The 15,182-nt window shown below is 36.3% G+C and overlaps 1 protein-coding gene across 8 annotated transcripts in view; it reads right to left on the bottom strand.

Moving 5' to 3' along the window:
* The window catches only part of LOC311440967 (uncharacterized protein), a 181,617-nt gene that overhangs the window by 142,909 nt on the left and 23,526 nt on the right, over positions 1–15,182 (bottom strand). For 5 of the 8 annotated variants that reach the window (XR_014695682.1, XR_014695685.1, XR_014695686.1 and 2 more), the window contains 2 exons: positions 7,760–7,901; positions 3,197–3,331 (listed from right to left, as the gene is read on the bottom strand). The gene's annotated coding sequence lies outside the window, so the exon portion shown is untranslated. Of the gene's footprint in view, positions 1–3,196; positions 3,332–7,759; positions 7,902–12,340; positions 13,431–15,182 lie in introns of those variants that run through there. The other 3 variants (XR_014695681.1, XR_014695683.1, XR_014695684.1) reach the window with 2 other exon arrangements.

Below are 15,182 nucleotides of genomic sequence, written 5' to 3'. Positions count from 1 at the left end.
TACCTGTGGAGTGATTTTTCTTTTCTCCAGTCACCCCTATCTGTGAAACCAAAGAAGGTTTTTTTACTTGATGATGTTGAGGTTACAGTTTTATACTGTCACTGTAGTTAAGATGTGGCAACTCTTTAGACTGACTCGCTCATTGATAAGTACACTGAAACTATTTCATCTGCTTAGCACAACATGCTTGAGGCAACACTCAATAAAAGGAAGTTCTAAGACAAGAATACAAGCAGATTGATGGAAATAAATTGGAATACATAGCTTTGGATTTAGTCAAACTTCTCACATGAATAACTTCCAATTTCTACCGAGAAAACAGGCAGAGATTTGATGCTCTATAAACAGACTAAGGATCTAAAATGTTTGGGCTACCTTAATTCTGAAAAGTGCCATCACCTCAACCATTTAAAAAAGTATTAGCCCTGAAAGTTAATTGTGACTGTCTTTATGAGAAGTTATTCTTGATGAAATCCAATATATGGGAAAATTCACAGCAATTAGTGGACATTGCAGATTATGCACACACATTTTGCATTATTTTGTGATTTTAATTGTGAAGTCTCACCCAAACTAGATTTTGCAATTAGTCTTTTATCTATTTGATGCATTTTCAGTACAGTGTTAAGCAGGACAGCTTTAGATAAAGAATGTTCAGATGTTTGTCTTAGATTAAGTAGGAGGGTGTTAATTGGCAAAATAGTCTCTGATTTTGATATTAAATTTGAATATCATGGGGCATATTTTCACATTTATAAGGAAGCAGCACCCAAGTTCTGCATGCTGTGTTTACTTTGCAGGTCTTGAAACAAATGAAATATGTTGTTTCTGGTGTACAGATGGTCATTTATTTCCATGCCAAATTAATGATAGTTTTTTCCCTACCTTTTAACATCTGCCCTAAATTTATCTATTGTTGTGTTACACTTGGCTTTCTTAATTAGAGGAGAGAGAGAGTGTAATTTGAAGGCTCAGCTGGGATACATTTTCCAAACTACCCCACAGAGTCTGAGTCTTCTTGACTCAGGAAATCCAAACAGCCTGATGGCAGCTGTTGGCTGCTCCTGTTTTCTAAGTTCCTTACTTTCTCCTTTGAACAGACAATGCTTCCCTCCAGGTATCCCATCATGGACAGTATACAGGATGCTGACATCCTGTATGGTTGCTAAATTCTAGTTCATTCAGTTCACAGAAACTTCATGACTGCTCAGTTGTTTCCATATGTTTTCTGTAACACTCCTTACCTCAGTACCAACTGATTAGCATTCTTGGTGATCTTGTGTCCACTGTGTTTGAAGATTTAAATTCTTTAATATACCTTTTTGATTATACAGATATAACTTTTCCCTAGTTTATCACTATTTCCAGATTTTCTAGTTCAGTTGCCTTTTTTCTTTTTTTTTATATATGGTTTATTAATTTCACCCATAATTCCCATTAGAGCATTAACTGGTACCTGCCTGATAACTTACATTGACTTATTGCCCCAGGCTGCTGTAAAAAGCATCCTGTGAGGACACGCTGTTTGGTTATTCATGGAGCTCTGTGTTCTGCAGATTGCTCAGTCCCAATTTTTCAGAAACAGTTTCGTAAACTAAAACTGCATTAGAAACTCACTCTCCACTGCAGCTGATGATTTAATGCAAATTGTCAAGATATTCTGCACCATTTATGAAAAATATTTGGGAAAGAAAAAAGTAACGTCTTTCCATCCAGCTTATAAAACACTGCAACATCTAATCAGAAGTGCAATAGACTTCTTGTAAAGCCTTGACAGCAACAAATTTTGATATATATTCTTTCCCATATGTCACAATCCTAAATAAAAGGATTTTGATCTTTACAAGCCTAGTCCACCCTGAATTACCTTAAAAGGACTCAAAATGTTTATTATCTGCATCAATTTGGCGTTGCTTCTTATTATTTTATTTAGCTTTATTTAAAGTGCTTATTCACCATTCTGTTATATTACTCTGCTATTCATTTCCCTTAATCAGAGCATTCAATGGTGTTGCCATAGCAATACTGCAACTTTTTATATGACCAAATTCTTGTCTATTGACGTCTGTGCAAATAGATTTAGAAATAAATCTATCAACAGAGAAAGTGGTCCAGGCATTCATCTAGGAAAAGAGTCACCTCTTACTTGGAGAGCCCGTTTGCAGGATGGCATCAATTAAGTGTATACATTAGCCATACTTCAATATTCACCTTGATATATGATGTACCTAAATAAAGACCTAATACAGAGTGATGAAAGGAGCTTTTCTACCTTTGCGCACCACAGAGGATGTTTTTTGTCCACACGTAATCAAGGTGGCCCTGCACAGCCTTGTGTTAACGGCTAGAAATAGGTCAGAGATTCTACATTAAATATGTAATGACAAGAATTTCCATGCAAGTGGAACAGTCCCTGCTAGTCCAGACTAGCAAGTAATGCAAAAGTACCACCCTTCGGATGTAGGTTCACAGGATAGAATTTGTTTCCCCATTTTCCTTGTGCTTGACCCACATAAAGCCCTCTCAGTAAAGATTTAGTATTTGAATTAAATTCACTGATCCACAGTTGTATTTCTCCAGTGTGAGTTACACTGACACAAAATGAAGTGGCGAATTAGGCCCTGAGGGCTTTAGGAATGATGGGGCCTTTTTGCAGGCCTTTTGGCTTGGGAAGAGTTTTTGCCCATAGTGAATACATAAAATAGCTAGCAAACTCTTTTACTTTGAATATCGGTTACAAGACCAAGGAGTGTTCATTACTTTACTGGCTGGGGATTGAAAGTTCCGAAATTAGAAAAGCTACTCAAGGAAAAAAAAAAAAATCTCTGCATGCTATAATTGAACTGGTTATGAAAAGAGCTGTGAAGAGACTATACAAGAGAGGCAGCAAATGTACTACTCAACAGTACAGCAGCAGCAAGAGGAATAGACACTGCAAGCAATTTCTAGGCCAAGGAGGCACAGAGGGGGGATAGCAGGCTGAATAATGAGAACAAAAGAGAATTAATAGTGCTTTACCAAAAGATTAATTTCAAATGTTTGTAATAAAGTTGCACAAATACTTCCGTTCTGTAATTCGGTCTTAAAATAATGCAAATTAATCATACTTTAACTTGAGATCACATTCCCTTTGATAAACTTTCTGGGTGTTTCTCTAATAAATTTATCTTTCTGCAGAGATATGAGGCCTTTTTACCTGTGTCCACTCCTTGTAGTCACAGAAGTTTCACTTTCCTTTGCTTCCATGAAAGACACCGATCCCCTGTGATTATTAAGGGAAGAAGACAGCGGTGGAAGAGGAATGATCCCATCCCTTTTACATTTACTGTCCCTGTTAAAAAAGAAAAAAAAAATCTGAATACACAGAGAATAAGTACGTAAATGTACACATCAGAGGCAGATGATGACAGTCCTATCACGCGAATTTCAATTCCTGTTCATAATTCAAATGCTACAGGTCACATTCCCAGATAGTTGTACTGACAACGCATTCTGGAAGTTGTTCCAAGAGCTTGGTATCTGGTAGTATAATTTATTAAAATAAAACATATTTGGTGTCCCTCTGCTCCCTTACCCTTGTTATCATTAATTATTGTGTTGGAAATCAAAATATCATCTCTTTTCTGGTATTAATTTCATATAGAGATCTAAAGATGGGTGGTGTGCACGTGCTTCTGCCAAGCTACTTGGGTCAACTCTGCTGGACAATGTGAATGAGGGAGTCAATGCCTGTTTATAATGATTTTTCCTTTTGCTCATCTGCAACCTGGAAGCTGTGATAAAAACTTTGTTGCTGGTGTACAAGATATGTAGCAGCATGCACTGCTGCAAGCTGGAACTTACTTCCTATTTCTCTTTGGGATTTTAGTTCAGCAAGCCAAATTTCATTAGTACTGGATCCCCTGACACAGAGTCCACTTAGTTGCTACTCCTACAGACTGTAAGCATTTATAATGTACAAGCAGTGCAGCATCTGAGCGCCACACAACTGGCATATGGAATAAATCTTTTGTCAAGTATGAGTCCAGTAATCAGCACAGAAAAATATCCTGAAGCATAACTGCAAAGCCCATCCCACACAGAACACGTTAATAGTTGTTAAATATATAAGTGTGCATACAAATATCCCATTATGGTGTATCTACAGTCTTATTAAATAGCAATCTTTCTTCCTATCAGTTAAATCAATCCCTCTTTCCTTTTTCTGAAACCAAGTACACCATATTCCCTGTAGCTGGCATTAAGCCTAATTTTGTGGAAATCTGACAGACAAAATAACTTAATTTTCACTATGTACTGCATTCAACCAAGGCTTTGGGCTATATTTGGAATGGCAACCCTCCCCATTCATTCATTAATCTGTTTTCCATAAATCTCATTGCATAAATAATGTAAGTTCATTATAAATATAACTAATAATGAATCCAGCTCCAAACTATGAATAAACTACACTCAGGAGTTTTTCCAGAGTTTCCAAAGCATAAAAATTTTGTCTAAGAAATGGTTGAAGAACCAGCCATTTTGATCTGACACAAGAGCGAATTAATATTGTACCAGGAAACTTCTAAGATCAATATAACAGACAGCCTCTGCTGGATGCACATAAAATCCCTGAGTTAAACTCTCAGTGACTGTGTCACTGAAGCTCTCGGAAACAGGGGATGGTTGGAGGCCCAGCATGTGTTTGCTGTAGCACTCTGCTGAAATGCAGCCTTTATTAAGCCACATATCTTAACGGAAAGTTTCTTTCTAGCAATTATTTTTCCTTTGTCCTAACTCTGTTTTTCAGAAGAACATATGCTCAAATTTCAGAGGCTGTGACAGACTGCTAGGTGGGGGAATACAGAAAGCATTACATGTTCCTTTACCAAAATCAAATCAAGCTTTGTAGTTGGGAATTTCTGCAGCATTTAATGAAAATGTGCAGAGGAAAACTACTTGCAGAAGGTCTATTTGCCTGCTTATGTTTAAAGCACTTAACTTTGGGGAGGGGGAGGGGGGGGGGCCTAAGCAATCAAAAAAAAAAAAAAAAAAAAGAAAAAAAAGCAGATGATTTTGCAATTTGCATTAGCAAGTAACAAGCATGAAGTTTGCAACTCAGGCTCAAAAGTTTTTCCTTTACCTTCATTCAGGTTTAAATAATTACAGAACTTGCATATAGTTTATTCTGAAATACTACTGTTAATAAGAGATTCTACATAATATTAGTATTCATGGACATCAAACAAAAAACTGGCTGAGGATGGCATATTTCCCTTCTAACAGGAAAATTGTTGTGCAAAACCGTACACAGTTCAAACAACTTCAAAAAATAATGTTTAATATTTAAAGAAAAGTACTAGTCAAGGGTTCCATAACATCAGTAGATTTTATCATGTATTATTTACCTATTGGAGACTCTGAGACCTGTTCTATAACAAAAATGTAAAGATGGGTGCTGAAGTAGCCCTTCTAACTGTGAGAATACCTGAAGGAGGGTTTTTTGAGTTTATGATCTCTTAATGAATACAAACTACACAGATGATTATGTTAGCAAAATTAAATATCTGGTGGTATTATTATTTTATTCAATTAGAATTTAACTTTTTACAATCATTCCAGACTGGGTTAGGCACCTGAAGAACAGACAGGAAAGAAAAAACCCTGCCTCACTGACATTCAGGTACAGGACTACTCTCTACCCTGCTTGACCATTATGCTCATAGACTAAAACAGAAGCCATAGTATCAGCTGGACAACTCTTTGTGCTAAAATATCAAAATAAATGGAATTAAAATGGATTTAAACCTGCCTACATAAGCATTTGATGAAATAGACAAAAAAGAACACCGATGGACAGAATTTCCAAACCCTCTGGCCAGAGCTGACATGAAGGACAGTCAAACAGGACAGGGGTGCATGTTCTAAAGAATGCATAGCAAAGTGAAAATTAAATATAAACTTTTCTGTGTGGTCTTATAACAACACACATTTTCAGTGAGGGTGCCTCCAAGTTGGTCCAATGGGCCAAAAGATGTATCCAAAATAAACAGACTTCTTTACTCTTTTCCTAGCTGCTTGCTCTTGTACCCCCAGGCCAGACCTGGCTGGAGGAGCAATAGCAGATGCCTTGCACACACAGCCCATGCGTGGCCAGGTGTGCACTGAAGGATCTCATAGCATCAAGTAGCATTGCACAGGAGGAGGACACCCCATGTGCCCTCCCAGCCTCCAGGCTGCGTGGAGCAGAGGCGTCTGGGGGATGCAGCCCCTGCCAAGCCCTGGCAGTGCTGCTATCACCAGGGCAGAGGGCAGTGGGGTGCTCCAACACACAACAAGTCACAGGAGCAAGTCTCAACACAAGAGAGGCACTTGACACCCCAAGCATGCTGTAGTTTTTCTGCTGGTGAAGCCCTCCCAAGCAGATGCTTTTAGCTATGGCTTTAGCATTAAGGATACTGTAAACAGCAGATCTATCACAGCACTAAAGTATGATAATCCCATCTGACTCAACATGTTATTCTTCACCTGAAGGGGAATCAATAACAGACGTTTCACTTGCAAGTAATCTTCAGCACAGCTTCAATCTGGTACATGAAGCAGGGAGAAAGGAATAGATTTGCTGTTATTAAAATTATTCAGAAAAATATCAAATAAAGACTAACTTTAAAGACTTTGCTATTTGTTCATGGTCATTCTACAAGCAGAAAGATTTATTCAGCATCTACTCATTGAGTAAACTGCTGTGATTAATTTTTTAGTCATCAGTGTCTTTTGCAAAGAGACATTTAAAGAGCACCTGCAGTGAGCATTTTATGAGATGCATTTTATTTGGCCAGGAAGTTGGACAAGAGGAAGATGACCTTGCCTGACACAATTTCTTTATGAGACCATCTTCTCAATGATCTACGGCTCCACTGAGTAGAATTACAGTTGCCCTTGGAACACGGGTCAAGTAATGTTGCTAACATACATTCTTCCCTGTCAAACATCTAACTGATCCTGTGGTTTGCAGAGCCACTACTATTACTTCCAAATTTGATTTGCATGTTTTCAGCAAAGAGGTGCCTATGCCTGTACATGATAAGTAGCTGCACCTGCCTTCAATTTGCTTTACTACATATAATTTCCTAAGTGAACAGTTCAAATACTCGAAGATGGCAATCAAAGACTAGCAAGATTTCATTAGCATAAGCAAGGACTGAATTACTCTTAGCTTTCAACCTGTATTTCTCTGGCCTTGTCCAATTTCTAGACTAAAACTGGAAAATAAAGACTCAGCTCCACTAAATATAGTTGTCGTCTGTTCACTCAGAAGCTGCAGGGTAGAAAACTCTTTTATCAAGGCATGATGCTTTATTTCAGTCACTCTGAGCTTTACAGCCACTGTCTTAAAACTGACAGAGAATATATTCCAACTTATAAATACAACAGAAGTACAGGTAATATATATTTGTGTGTGTCCCAAAAAATATGTCTGCTGTTCCAGTTTTAACTGTTCCTTTTCTGATGAGAACTAGCGTGTTTGATATTGTATGTCCAGTTCATGTCTAATACTTGTTTCAGTGATTACTGTACAGTTGCCACTATACGTTTGTGTCCCATTTTATCCATCAGGATGAACACACCTCACAGGATCAACATAGTACAATACAATCAATGCTGGCACATTAATTATTCAAGGGGTAAAAATTTGCTTATATTCATTGCTTTTAATTGCAGTATCTGAAATCAGACAAGCAAGATGTGAAATAACATTTTTTCCTGAGATTATACTTACCTTTTGATGTAAGAAAATTATTCCAGGGTAAAGAGCTTTCCAACATGAATATATAGAAAAGATCATCATCTTGTTGAATCTAAGAAGTGTTGTAAAAATCATATGCTGTTTCTTGCAAAAGCAAACTTCACCCTGAAATAATCTAAAAGATAATGTATAGAGAAGCAAAGGTCAAATTGTAACCTGTACAGACCATAAGTAGATGGCCATATATAAATTCCTATTATTTTCTGTTAATAAATTACCCTCATGTTTTTACATTATAGCATTACCTTGTATGAAAGGTATTACTTTTTAGGTATAATAAAAATATTACCTTATATATCTCTACAATTTTCATATCTTATTTAAGCTGTTCTGACAACTCTACCTATTTTTAATCAAATACTCAATTCTGTCATTCCATCAAACAAAAAGACAGAAAATGGTAACTATATATTTTGCTGCTACTGAAAATTAGGTTAAATGTTGCAGGAAAATATATGAATTGGAAGAATTAAATTGGATAGTTTATCTAATATAACTAGATTCAAAACTACAAATACCTGGTAAAAATGTACTGATTTTTATAGAAATGTCTTCTGAAAAAAATGTATCAGGAGTGGAAGAAGAGAGAGAACATTCAATACAACATTGTCTCCAGAATGTGAAATGTGAAATTAGTTGTGACTAATTACTTGACCAATATTTCTTCATAATATTTAGATTTAGTTGGGTTTAATAGTCACCCTGTAACAGCAGAAGAGTGAGTGTGCTCTACTGTCTAAATGAGCATATTCACTTTTCAAGATCAGACTAGCCATTTGTTACCCTCAAGATGGAATACAATATGCAATATTTCTTCCTTAGAAAATCTCCTTGTTTCATATAATGTCACATCCAAACTTTCAGCTGAAGTCATTTTCAGAATATGGACTCCTAATGCAATCTCAGTTCTTATAAATGGACTCTCCCAGAAATTAATTCTTTAAAGGCATACAATGCATGCTTGAACACCATTATCTTCTAAAGGGCCACATGAGTCGTCCAAGTTAAAAGAGCAGAGAGATAAAATCCACTTGATAAATAAAGTCAGAATAGCGGAATTAATTCACTACCCACTAAATTAATCATTCTATTAGTAATGCAGTTCTTTTATTAATTTGTTATAAAATACGAACTGAACAATGGCAGAAAATACTGCTCAAAAACTATTCTTGATTTAACATACATATTAATTCATCACCCACAATGAAAGTCAGTACCTAAGACTTCCTTCCAAGTTTAAAGGAAAAATTGTACTTTAGTCCCTGGGCAAGCTGAAAACAACACTGGAAAGCCCACTGAGTCATTAGTCTCTAAAAACTGGTCCTTACCTGAATAACCATAGAAATAATACCATCTGCTGATGATTGTCCACTAGCCCCTCTCCCCCCCCCCCCCCCCCCCCCCCCCAAATTATTTGCTAGTTTCAATGGAACTATAATCACCATGAATTGGCAATATCTCCTATCTTCTTATCTCAGGAGAACAAGCCAACCAATTAAAACCAAACTTTGCAAACTGTAGTTCTGAAAACAGCTTTTAAGCTTCTAAGCACTGGGACTGTGGTATTTTCAAGTCACTGACAGTAATTACACTTCCAAAATTAGAACACCTGTCACGTGGTATACATTGATATTTACATGGCAGAGTAGTTCTTACTTAAGAATACATTTGTCAGTATTTGTTCTCATGAGATACAAGTTGAGCTCTTTTATGGTCATAGTAGAAAACAACTTGTGGTGTCTCAGAAAGTGGTATATGAAAATTAGCAATAAATGTTTTATTTCAGTAGCTGATGACTAAACAGAAACAAAGAGTAAGATACATTTCAGGAACTGGCCCAAGCACTGATGGTGCAGGTTTTCATTTCTAATTAAAAACTTCATAAAAATATATTGATGTTGCTTTATTAGCAATTTCTTTTGTCCCAATACTTTCTCAAATGTCAGTTATTTGAAAGGGGCAAACTTTACACATTACCAACTTTCATAAGATTAGAAAAACAAATAAGAACATAGTATACCTTATTCCTTTATAATGAAAAATTGATTATAAGCAAAGAATTGCATACTGTGCTGGTGTTGTAAATTACTTCCTCTGTGGCTTTTACAACATTGCCTATAAACATAATTGAATGTCACTAGTTTATGTTTGTAAATACAATCTCAATGACATTGCACCTGGGAGCGCGTATGCACAGTCATCTGTTATGGAGAAGGATCTAAACACATGGCCTGTTGATTGGGGTCTGGCCCCAAAGCTATCACAAAATCCTCCAGCCAGTTTTCTGCCAGACTAACCCATCACAATAATTTACTGCTATCAAATAGAAACTTCCCAACAACAACCTAGAAAGTGTACAGCATTTGAAATGGCCACTTCAGATCTAAACACTAAACATTTGAGAAAGCAAAGGTCATAGGCATACCTCTTACCACGAGAAAACTATATCAGGTCCAATCCGACATTTTTATTCATCTTACTAGGCTGGCCTGTTAAGATACAGATTTTATTTTCTTCTTCAATTTGCCAATAACTCTTCTAGACCAAAGCTTTAGCAAAGGGATTATCTTTTGCACATATGAGTAGCATCTGTATGTTCAAAGCTAGGCTGATTCTTTAAGCATAGTTGGACCTCATGTGCATGCCTCCCGTCAGCTGTTAGCAGGCAAAGCAGTTTTAGATAAGTCTTCTGTGTCTCACAAACGTAATGCACATGGTCACTGAAAACAAGCAAAACATGTTTGTTTTCTGCGTATGTTTTTCTGAATAGGATAGTAACAAGACAAGCAGAAATTAAACTGTAGGTTTGGATTTCTGAAAACGAGTAAATGTTCAAGGGAATTCAAACAGGATAGGATATATAACTTTAAATAAATACCTTTGGACAGAGTATTTTTCACCATTAAACAGAAGAGTTTTATATATTTGAAATGATACAGATTTTGACAATCACTAAAGCTTACTGCAGGGTTGCAGACTTTAAAAATAAAGGTCTACATGTACATTTTTTGCAAGAAACTGCAATGAGACTATGAACTGAGCACCTGTTAGCAATGCCAGAATCTGTAAATTAGGGCAGTATCTGTTGGCGTCTCAGTTATTACATTTGAATTTGAAACATCTACCTAAAGTAAATTGCAGCATTTGGGCTGCTTTCTTTGTCATACCTCACAGTAAAAGCTGGCTTAGTTTGATCCTGAAATGCTTTTAAATTGATAACTGTAAGTGAATGAGAGCAATGGCCATGCTGACGCAATTTTGCTTTGTATAAAATAAAATAGTCAAAACTTGGTACTGTGATAGCCTGCTGGTAGAACATATTGAAAAGAGAAGACATTCTTTCTAATCAACCTTTGAAGAAATGTTCTGGAGGACAAAAATATTCAAGTTACCAGCTAACCTTTACAGTCATATAGGAGAGGATGTGCATAATGCATTATTCTGTCGGATATGCGTTACTTATTATAAAATAATAGAGGCTTCAGTACTTTACATGACCATTAAGAAGATCAGAACATAACCCAGTATTCATAATATAATTGAGTGCTGCAAAAATATCGCTAATGATTAATATACCAGACATTATGCATCGTTCCTACGAGATAATTTTGTCCTGACACAGAATGATGACTGTCACAGTACTGCTGCAGCTTAAAACACACGAGGCCTGCAGGATTCTGCGGGCAATCATAATGCCGTATGTGGGGGTAGAAATTCCTCATTAATGTCAGAATGCCTCATACATCTGTTTACACTAAGCCAACAACAACAGCAACAACAAAAAATAAATTCTCTTCTGCACATAGCTGCACAATTCTCCTTTCAGCATGCAGGGGAATGAATTCTCAGAGCTAAACACAGACACACACCATCACACGGCACTGCTGCCATGGCCTTGCACAAGATTCCCCCCGTACTGTCTCCCCAGGACAGGCCTGGAATGACGCAGACATCTATAACACCTGCAAGCCCCCTTCAGCTCAGGCAGGAGCAGCTCACAAGGAGCCAGCCCTGGTAGCGCTGCCGAGCCTTTTCCTCACAGTGAGGCCTGTGGCCTGCCTGAGGCCTGTACCCACCAGGGGTGGTGAGGTACAGGGATTATTTAAAAAAAAAAAAAAAAAAAAAAAAAAAAAAAAAAAAAAAAAAAAAAAAAAAAAAAAAAAAAAAAATCAGCACTAAAAAGTGGTGTCTGCATCTGAACCCAGATGAATTTTGGTTTAGTTTGTTTGGGCACAGAAAGAATTCTAGTAGTTTGTATGAGAACAGGTCTCAGTGGGCAGCAGTTTGACACTTGTTGCATGGTGGGAGTGTCTTTCTCTGGGGTGCCACGTTGGGCTACCTTTTCTTTGCCATTTACATGGTCAGCATTTGCAGGGCATCCCTGGCATTCTGGTACAAGATGGCAACATTTATGAAGGTAACCCTGGGAAAAAAACAACAACAAATAAAATAAAATAAAAATGGGACTGATAGACCTTCAGTCCAAGATTAGGGATCATTTCAAGTGATGAAATGGAAAATTTTTCTTTACAAGCACTCAAAAATGAAAGGACATTTGAAACGAGGGATTTTTATTGTAAGAAAAAAGACTGTTACCATTTCAGAAATTATGTATATAACACCAACTCCTGCATGTTCAGAGAAAAAAAAATCTCAAAAGAAAAGGAAGTAATTACTCATGTAAATACAGGAGTTCCAAGAAACCAAGGCAAAGTCTCTCACTGAAACATGCAGCAGCACAAGATGGAGAAAAGAGAAGCACCATGAGAGAGCAGTGGAGAACAGATACCCTCAGTCAGTTCTGAGAACTGAAATTCCCAAAAGCAGAAAACAGACAACTAAAACCAAGATGCTATTTCCAATGATAACTAAGATATTTAAATGAACAAATGTTACAAATTTATATTTCCCCATTAATCCATTCATTCCTGAAGCCATATTATTTACTCTAACAGAAGACACAGCAAATGTTCCTTTGCACATCTTGTTTCGCAAGGGAAGCAGTAAAACCCACGTGAACAAAGCTAACCCAGTGTTGAAAGGATTGTTTAGAAATACCCTCAATTTTTTAATTCTTCACTCTCATACTTGAAAATTAGCTAGCAGACATAACCAACTGATAATGAGATGTAAAGACTGAAATGGCAGTGTCTTACATAAGACCACACAAACATCATTAGTAAGAGAAGCGTATATGTGCTTTCTCTTCTTGCTGTTGAATCAAAGGATCATAAAAGTTACCATGGTGAAAATTGGAAAGTTAGTAAGTACTTTCTAGACACCTTTATTTTTGGGGGGAGGACAAAACAAAACAAAAACTTTCACTGGTGGTTTAATTTTTATTTTGAAAACCAATGGAGTGGATGAAATCCTTAAAAAAAAAAAAAAAAAGTTTAATACAAAAACTCCGTACTCAGCCATTAGGGATCTATGACATTTCCAATGCTCAACCCAAGTAACTAGAAGTGGGAAAAGAGAGTAGTCCTTGAAGTAGTAGACCATACTACTTCATGGCTGGATCCACAGCACTTTGTAGTTGATGTTCCAGTAGCTGGATTAGACCTATAGTCCTAGAAACACTGCCTGCTGGGGATGCTTGGGAACAGCATTTGCAGACTGTGAAATGAAGAGAAAGAATTCATCCCTAAAAGAAAAGAAATTTAAAAATAAATAAATAAAAAGAAAGACAGAAACATAAGATTTTATTTCTCTTTTCTGGAAGAGAAAATAAAACAAAACAAACAACAACAAAACAGAACTAGCCTCTGATTAACATTTTAACCAGGTCTAATGGTTAATTAAATTCAAATTGTAGAACTGCCAGTCCAAGCAAAACAGAAAGATGTTGAATAAACTTCACTTATTTTCTTCATGGCTCACAAGAAAGTGTACTCAAACTTTAGAATAAAAAAGTCCATTTAAGGAATTTTCCAACACCATCTCTCTCATTTCTGGCTTGAAGATTTTATTCACATTAAAATGTGGATACAGTCTTTCAATTCCATTTTTTTTCCTGCAATAAAATCACCTGAAGAGGCAGCAACACAGTTATGGTCAGAAGTGCAAAGGAAAGTGTGCAATATACAATTCAACAAGAATAAACATTAAAAAAAAAAATAAATAAATACAATGAAGATATTTCTGTTTTTACAGAAGCTACCTGTAGAAAGCAGAATTAGCTTGGAGACGTTTTGCAGAAGTCTACTTTTATGTGCTTCTAGTATGGACACTGATTGATTAGAACACATTTGGCCTTTTCTTCATTATCTACAATTCACAAAGTCATGGCTCACTACTTTTTGAAATTTATAAATAAAACAAAGATTAGAAACTTGCAAAATTTAACATACTGCTAAACTAAAGTGTAAAGGTGCATTTTAAAGTACTTTTCTTGCATAACTAATACAGAAGATGCTATTAGCATTTGCTTTTCAAGTCTGCAGTTGTTTCCACATAAACAGCATCTATAATATACTCCCTTCTCTTCTTTCATTAGTTTATTCATATCCCTGTGAAAAAGCTGGTGCAACTCTGCTTCTTAAAGTAAATATTTTATGGTACCAGAGTCCAAAATTCAACTCCCATATTGATTACAAGGTGTATTACATTTCAGTTCTGTATGCACAAAATAAAAACAAAGATCTCAGAGTTAAAGTATCAGAGAAAGTTTAAAGTCAAGAGATCATTTCCCATCATTCTGAAAGTGTTGTTTGCACCAGAAGACACTGGTGATATGCATGTTTTATAAGAATTTTGCTATGCAACATTTACTCATTAATCCATTTAGATATAACCTTTATCTTCAGCAGAGACACTGAAAAAAATTGATCACAATGAAATGTTTGGAGACAATAGGATGATACTGTTTGATATGTATTTATGTCTGAAGCTAGAGAATGCTGCAAATAAATCACAAGTAAATCTCAGACTACAGTCGACATTGCAATCCTAGTGCTAGAACCACCATAGTCACTTCACAGAAGAGAGCTTAACTGTCATATTCTTTTCAGTCCAGAATATATAACTATTCTGGACTATTCAGTCCAGAATATATAAAGACAGGGAAAAGGAACCATGACTGCATCTTGAAAAGCAGAGACAGAGGGAGAGCTTTGAGGCCTTGACAGATAACCAACAGAATGCAATGATGCTTTAGCTAATGCACAGCAAATGTAATCTTTAGATATACAAGCAGACAAATACAAAAGCTCCCAAACACTACTGAGCCATATACCACCTTCTAATAAAACCATTATTTGTGTTACCATGTGTTTGTTTCTCATTTGGATCTACATACTGTAGAACCCATGCAGTTTCAATAATTTTTTTCTAGACTCTAGATATGTGCCAGAGAGGTTTAACATAAGTAGGATAGGACTTGCCAAAAACAAGATCT

The sequence above is a fragment of the Aythya ferina genome, assembly GCF_964211825.1.
Source record: "Aythya ferina genome assembly, chromosome: 8".
NCBI classification, from domain to species: domain Eukaryota; kingdom Metazoa; phylum Chordata; class Aves; order Anseriformes; family Anatidae; genus Aythya; species Aythya ferina.
Note: the sequence above shows the minus strand (reverse complement) of the source record. Positions and strands in the feature narration are given on the sequence as shown.